This window comes from Lactuca saligna, chromosome 5 (assembly GCF_052625555.1).
Source record: "Lactuca saligna cultivar CGN05327 chromosome 5, ASM5262555v1, whole genome shotgun sequence".
Lineage (NCBI taxonomy): Eukaryota > Viridiplantae > Streptophyta > Magnoliopsida > Asterales > Asteraceae > Lactuca > Lactuca saligna.
Genome location: NC_136421.1, coordinates 302,347,402 through 302,354,584, shown reverse-complemented (window position 1 = coordinate 302,354,584; position 7,183 = coordinate 302,347,402).

Here is a 7,183-nt window from a genome sequence, read left to right as displayed (position 1 = left end):
ATCGATTACAGAGAGTTAAATAAACTCACTGTCAAAAATCGCTATCCACTCCCACGAATCGACGACATATTTGACCAGCTCCAAGGAGCTAGTTACTTTTCCAAGATAGACCTACGGTCTGGATACCATCAACTCAAAGTTCGGGAAGAGGATATTCCTAAAACCGCTTTCCGAACTCGTTACGGACATTATGAATTCGTCGTAATGCCCTTCGGTCTAACAAATGCTCTTGCCGCAATTATGGATCTGATGAACCGAATCTGTCGACCATTCCTCGACAACTTTGTCGTTGTCTTCATTGATAACATTCTTGTCTATTCCTGAAGCGAGGAAGAGCATGGTCAACATCTCCGACAAATTCTAGAAACTCTGCGATCGGAAAAGCTATACGCAAAACTCTCCAAGTGTGAGTTCAGGCTCTGTAGTGTGAACTTCCTAGGGCATGTTGTTAGTCAAGAAGGAATTCATGTGGATCCTTCCAAGGTCAAAGCCGTCGAAGGATGGGTTGTCCCGACAACACCCACGAAAATTCGTCAATTCTTAGGGCTAGCAGGCTACTATAGGAGGTTTATTCAAAACTTCTCTAAAATCGCCAAGCCACTTACCTCACTTACGCAAAAGGGTGTACCATTCAAATGGACGGACAAGCAAGAGGTTGCATTCCGAACCCTGAAGCAAGCCCTTTGTAGTGCCCCGGTACTATCTCTACTGGAGGGAACGGAAGATTTCGTGGTCTACTGTGACGCGTCAAATCAGGGCTTAGGTTGCGTTCTCATTCAGTGTGGAAGGGTGATAGCTTACACATCCCGCCAACTAAAGACGCATGAAGTAAATTATACAACCCATGATCTAGAATTGGGAGCCGTGGTATTTGCTCTGAAGATTTGGAGGCATTACCTTTATGGTACGAAGTGCACCATCTTCACGGACCACAAAAGTCTCCAACATATCTTGAATCAAAAAGAGCTGAATATGAGGCAACGAAGATGGTTTGAATTATTAAACGATTACGAGTGTGAAATCAAGTACCACCGAGGCAAGGCCGACGTGGTAGCTGATGCATTGAGCGGGAAGGAGTACTCTAATCGTCGTGCAAAAACTCTCTCAATCACCATCCAATCCCACTTAACCACTTAGATTGGAGCAGCCCAGTCAGAAGCCATGAAGACGGAGAACAGAGCAAGCGAAGCACTACGCGGAATGGAGAAGAATCTAGAGGTAAAAGAGGACGGAGTATACTATTTCATGAACCGTATTTGGGTCCCTAAACTCAGAGGATTTAGGGAGGTAGTCATGAAGGAAGCCCACAAGACGCGATACTCCATCCATCCCGGCTCAGACAAAATGTATTTGGATATTAAACAACACTATTGGTGGCCTAACATGAAGGCGGAAATTGCCTCCTATGTTAGTAAGTGCCTTACTTGTGCCAAGGTAAAGGTGGAGTACCAGAAGCCCTCAGGGTTATTACAGCAACCGGTAATCCCTGAGTGGAAATGGGAAGGGATTTCTATGGATTTCGTGACCAAGTTACCCAAGACGTCGGATGGACTAGACACCATATAGGTAATAGTCGACCAACTGACGAAATCTGCCCATTTCCTGCCAATAAAAGAATCCTACAAGATGGAGAGATTGACACGCTTATACATTCGAGAAATCGTGAGACTCCACGGAGTACCAATGTCTATTATTTCAGATAGAGACAGTAGGTTCACTTCACGTTTTTGGCAATCACTCCAGAAAGCACTGGGGACTCATCTCGACATGAGCACCGCTTACCACCTGCAAACGGATGGTCAAAGCGAACGAACCATTCAAACACTTGAAGACATGCTTCGTGCATGTGTGATAGACTTTGGGAAGTCTTGGGATACCCATTTACCTTTAGTCGAGTTCTCGTACAACAACAATTACCATTCGAGCATCAAGGTCGCTCCTTTCAAAGCACTGTACGGGCGTAAATGTAGGTCACCGTTATGTTGGGCTGAGGTGGGTGACACCCAACTAGCAAAAGCACATACATCGAACAAGGTGCTAACGGGACCGGAGATCATTCGTGAAACCACGGAAAAGATCATTCAAATCAGAGCTCGATTACAAGCATCGCGTGACCGACAAAAGAGCTACGCCGATAAACGGCGAAAGCCCTTAGAATTTCAGGTCGGGGACCGAGTATTGTTAAAAGTCTCGCCCTGGAAAGGAGTTATTCGTTTCGGGAAACGGGGAAAACTGAACCCACGATACATTGGACCTTTTGAAATCGTCGCCCGAATAGGTCCACTGGCATATAAACTGCAACTACCCGCAGAGCTAAACAGTGTACACCCCGTGTTCCATGTCTTTAATCTAAAGAAGTGCCTATCAGATGAAACACTCGTCATTCCCCTTGACGAGATCGAAATCAACGAGAATCTCCTGTTCGTGGAACAGCCGGTTGAAATCATGGACAGGGAGGTGAAGCGTACTAAGCAAAGTCGCATCCCGATCGTGAAAGTACGGTGGAACGCGAAGCGTGGGCCAGAATTCACGTGGGAATGCGAAGATCAAATGAAGCAAAAGTACCCTCACCTATTCTAACATTCTCAAATCTAGCTTTCAAACAGAATTTCGGGACGAAATTCCCTCTAACGAGGGGATGATGTCACAACTAGAAATTTTGTGTCTTGTAATCACAACACTCAAGTAAAGTGTTGAATCAAAAACTTAAGAGCATATAAGATGCTTACTTCATGGAAAAAAAATCAATCAAGCACACCATACAAGCATTTCAAATAGTCAACAAGTAATTGGAAACCCTAGAAGTTCTTGTTTAGGTCCATTTTGGACTAGGACTTCCTTAGTGGGCCTAATGGACCAATAAACTTCCAATTTGACTATCTTGGGCTTAGAACCCTTAAATGGTCTCTAATTGGACCCACTTTCATTTATTTCCACATTTTGGGCCATATTGGGCCTAGAATGAAATGAATTAAATATCATGAACTATTATGGACCATAATTAACCTAATCTAGCCTAATAAAGCATAAAAATCACACTTATATTTTATAGGGCCAACAATCATTCAACTTAACTCTAGTATGGGCTTAGGGGCAATAAAGCCCAAAAAAAAAAATTTTTCTCTTCAAATTTCGGCCCAAGCCCATGTAAAAAGGGAGAGTTGACTTTCATAGCCACCTCATTTTTGCATGTTGGTTTTCCATGCAACATATCTCATACTTCCATGCACATATCACCTCAAGGTCTATTTCTTTCTTTCTCTCTCTTGCTCTCGGCCGAATACAACACACACACACACACTCACAAAAATTCATTCCATTCTCTCTAAGTCTTGAAGAACATCTCCTCCCCCCTTCTTCAAAAATTTCGAGAATCAAGAGCTTTTCAAGGAGGTTTTTCCCACAAACACATCATCTAAGGTAAGTTGATGACTAATTCATGATCTAGCTACTTCATTTCATCAAAAATCTCTTCTAAATCTATTCCAACTTGTGATCATGCACCTTAGAAGTCACTAAACTCGAGATCTACCAAGGAGACTTGCTAGGATCGAAAATTTCTTCTTTTCTCTCTTCAAAACCGAAACTACAACTCAAGGTGAGATTCATACCCCCCCCCTTATTTTTCGGTTTTATAAGTTTTGTGGGGGGAGAATACAAGAAAATGTGTAGATCTATGTGTATATGTATGCCTTGTGTGATTTCTATGTTTATATTTGTGTTTTTGTGTGATTATGATGGTGGATCTAGTCAAAATGCCCTTAAAACCTAGATTTACTTTGGGTTATATGATACTAGCATAAATTATATTACTACATACAAATCATTTCTAGAAAAATAACCAAGTTGTTTAATATTAACTTCTTTGGGCTAAAAACTCATTGTTGGACTTAAAATGTTAAAAATATAAAGTTAAAGGGCCCAAAATGACAAGATACAAATTCTGATGGTTGAAATATGTCAAAACAGTTTCAATAATGTATTTTCTGGAAATATATTCTTTTGAGGGATTAAAATGTAAAATATTAAGCATAATGGGCCAAAAATGGATTTTTCGGCCCAATAAAGCCCAATATACGAGATTTTCAAATTTGAGGGGCTGAAACTGTATTTTTCTATAAAACAGGGGTCTACTAGTACTCCAAGTCCATTTCAAGGGTTAAAAACGCTTTTCATATTTAAAAAGGACCAAAGATGCAAAAAATTTCTATTTTGGGCCAAAAGTGTAAAAGTTGCAAAAAAATGAGGTTTCAGCCGAGAAAACTTCATTTTGAGGGACTAAAACTGTTTTTCAAATAAATTTGAGCTGAAAAACACCTTTTCAACAAGTTTTGATACTAAAATGTCAAGAAAAATGGTTTAAGGACTAAAATAGAAATTCTTTTATACAAAGGGTCAAAATTGTAAATTATCCAAAAGAAAGGGGCTGCAAAAAGAAAATCCTAATGTTGTAACCAATAAATCCGTTATGATAAAATACTAGTACCATGACTACCGACGAAACATAATACACATTCAACACCAAAATCGTTATCAAACGAATTGATTCGGTCTCGAATCAACAATGAATCAAAAATTAATACACGGCGAAACTTCAATACACACGCGGGAATTCACCAGAAGTCAATATACACGCGGAAATTCACCAGAAGTCAATACACACGCGAGAATTCACCAGACGTCGATACCCCATCTTGGGGCCCGAAAGTTTCAAATCGTGCTTGTTGGGCCTAGCTAGTCCAATGACATGATCTTTAGGCCCAAAGGTAACTCGCTTACATGTAATTGGGTCTTGTATGACCTAATTTCGTGTAAAAGGACTTTCAATGGCTTTTGTGCTGTTGGGCCCCAAGGGTCCTTTGGTACTGCCAGCAAAGTCGAGAATTCACTAATGCGAGTCGGGCCAAGGGCCCTTCGCATTCACGATAGCCTTGAACAACCTATGGAAATATCGGGGGCTTCACACCCTCTCTTCTCCTTGGTTGTGGGGCTATGAGAAGTTGGGGTGGTTGGATTAAGTGAATGATACGGACGACGCCTAAGGGATCGTTTGTATAGTTGTAAACTAGTCGTTTTCATTAATGCGTGTTTATAACGATTCACAAACCATATTTAATCCAATGACGCCTGCAATTATCGAATACACACGTTGTAACGGTATAACAAATTATATAACGCGTGATTCGAAGTATTAGGAAAGCATCGGGTTTTCCTAGGGTTTTCAATACATACACCTGCGAGATGCATACCAAGTCTAACAATTTTTCTTACCTCTATAGAAACAAACAAGAATACTTACGGATCTTCACACTTTTTATACGATACTATTTTTAGAAAATATCGGATTTTCTGGTGGTTTTTTTTTCAAAACAATACAAACCGTTTTATTTCAAACATTACTTATGAACTCACCAACATTTCATATGTTGACGTTTTTCAAAATGCTTGTATTCTCAGGTAACAGGTAAATCGAAGGGAAAAATGTATTTAGTGATGTCATGTTGTTTGTTTAACTAGTATCGAACAATCTACTTTTGGGAATGTAATGTTTTGAAACAATGTACTAAATGTAAACACTACTAGTTGTACTATTTCAATGCATGGTGATGAATGATGTTATGTTTCATGTATATTCACTGTGATGGTATTCAATTGAGTCACAACAGCCCTTGGACGTTTCCGTCGTCTGGTTCGGGGGTGTGACAGACTCGCCGAGTTTCCATACAACTCGTCGAGTCCATGCGTGTCCAAAAGTCGGGAAAAACCCTAACTGACTCGTCGAGTTGTCTCACCAACTCGCCGAGTCCCTGCAGAAGCTAACAATGGCCAATCTTCATCGGACTCGTCGATTTGACCATGCAACTCGTCGAGCCCATTCAGTATATTTCTCATATAGAGGCTTTTTCGTGAAACCAAAGCTCCAAGTTGTATATTCAGGCTTCTAGGGTGTGATTATCACATAATGTTGCTAACTTTACATGCATGCAAAACTTCATGAAGCCAAAACACTCATAACTAGCCTTAGAAGAAGGTTTTTGACATGAAGGAGAGCGAAAGCCTCATAAAGCTTGAGGCTTTATGTTCATAAAGGTCTAGTGGAGTCTAGTTCTGAAACTATGCCCTTGTAACAAGTTCAAATCCGAAAATAACTCCGTTTTGCACCAAAATGCACATATTCTCACATAAGAAGGGATCTAATAAATGGAAGACCAAGGTAGAGGCTTTTTACCTTTAAATGCAAGCCAAGACAATATAGATATTGGATCTACCATCTTCTTCTCGTTCCAAGCTTCTAAAACTCCAAACTTCTTCAATCAAAAGCACCAAAAGCACACTTTAGCCTCTCAAAACACTTAAGAACAAGGTTAGACCGATTAGGGTTTCTTCTGGCCGTCAAAAGGTGGTAAGAGGTTGGAGGTAAGGACTTAAGGTCCTTTAAATAGGGTGCAAACCCTAAATACTAGGGTTTCATTTTCCAGCTCCTACTCGTCGAGTCAGGGTCCTCCGACTCGTCAAGTAGGTCCAATAATCCATGCGGGCTAACCCGCCTCTACACGACAAGTTGGGGCAACCAACTCGTTGAGTAGGTCCATAAACATGTACATAATGCTTTAAAACTTATACATGGGAGTCAAGGTTTTACAATTCATTAATAGTTGCAAAGTTAGGCTGGTCGACTCATATGGGAGGACTAGATGAAATCTATAGGAGGCCCTATAGAATTCGTCCAAGGTTTCTATACTGCTTAAGGCCTAAGCAGGAATTAGGGTTTCATCCAAAAACTCTAGCAGCCCACCCAATTATATAAATCCCTTACACCTCCTGGAATTTCGCCCTTAAGCTTGAGAAACCCTAGGATAGCCGATTTTTCACCTCTCTCCAAGTCATTCTTTGCATTGGGTGTTTGCGACTCCATTAGAGGTGCAACACTTGGGGTACTAAGCTTTCAAGAGTCAAGGTGGTTCTTGTTATTGCTAAATAACAAGTGAGGTAATGATCAAACCCTAATTTCATATGAAATTTGATTATTGTATGCTAGATCTAGAGTTATTGCTTTGGTGTTCATATTTGTATGTTCAATAAAGAAAAACTTAGATCCAAAGCAATTAGGGTTGCATGATCACATAGGAATGTAGATATGCTCATAATCCATCACATATTACATAATATTATTCTTAAAGAC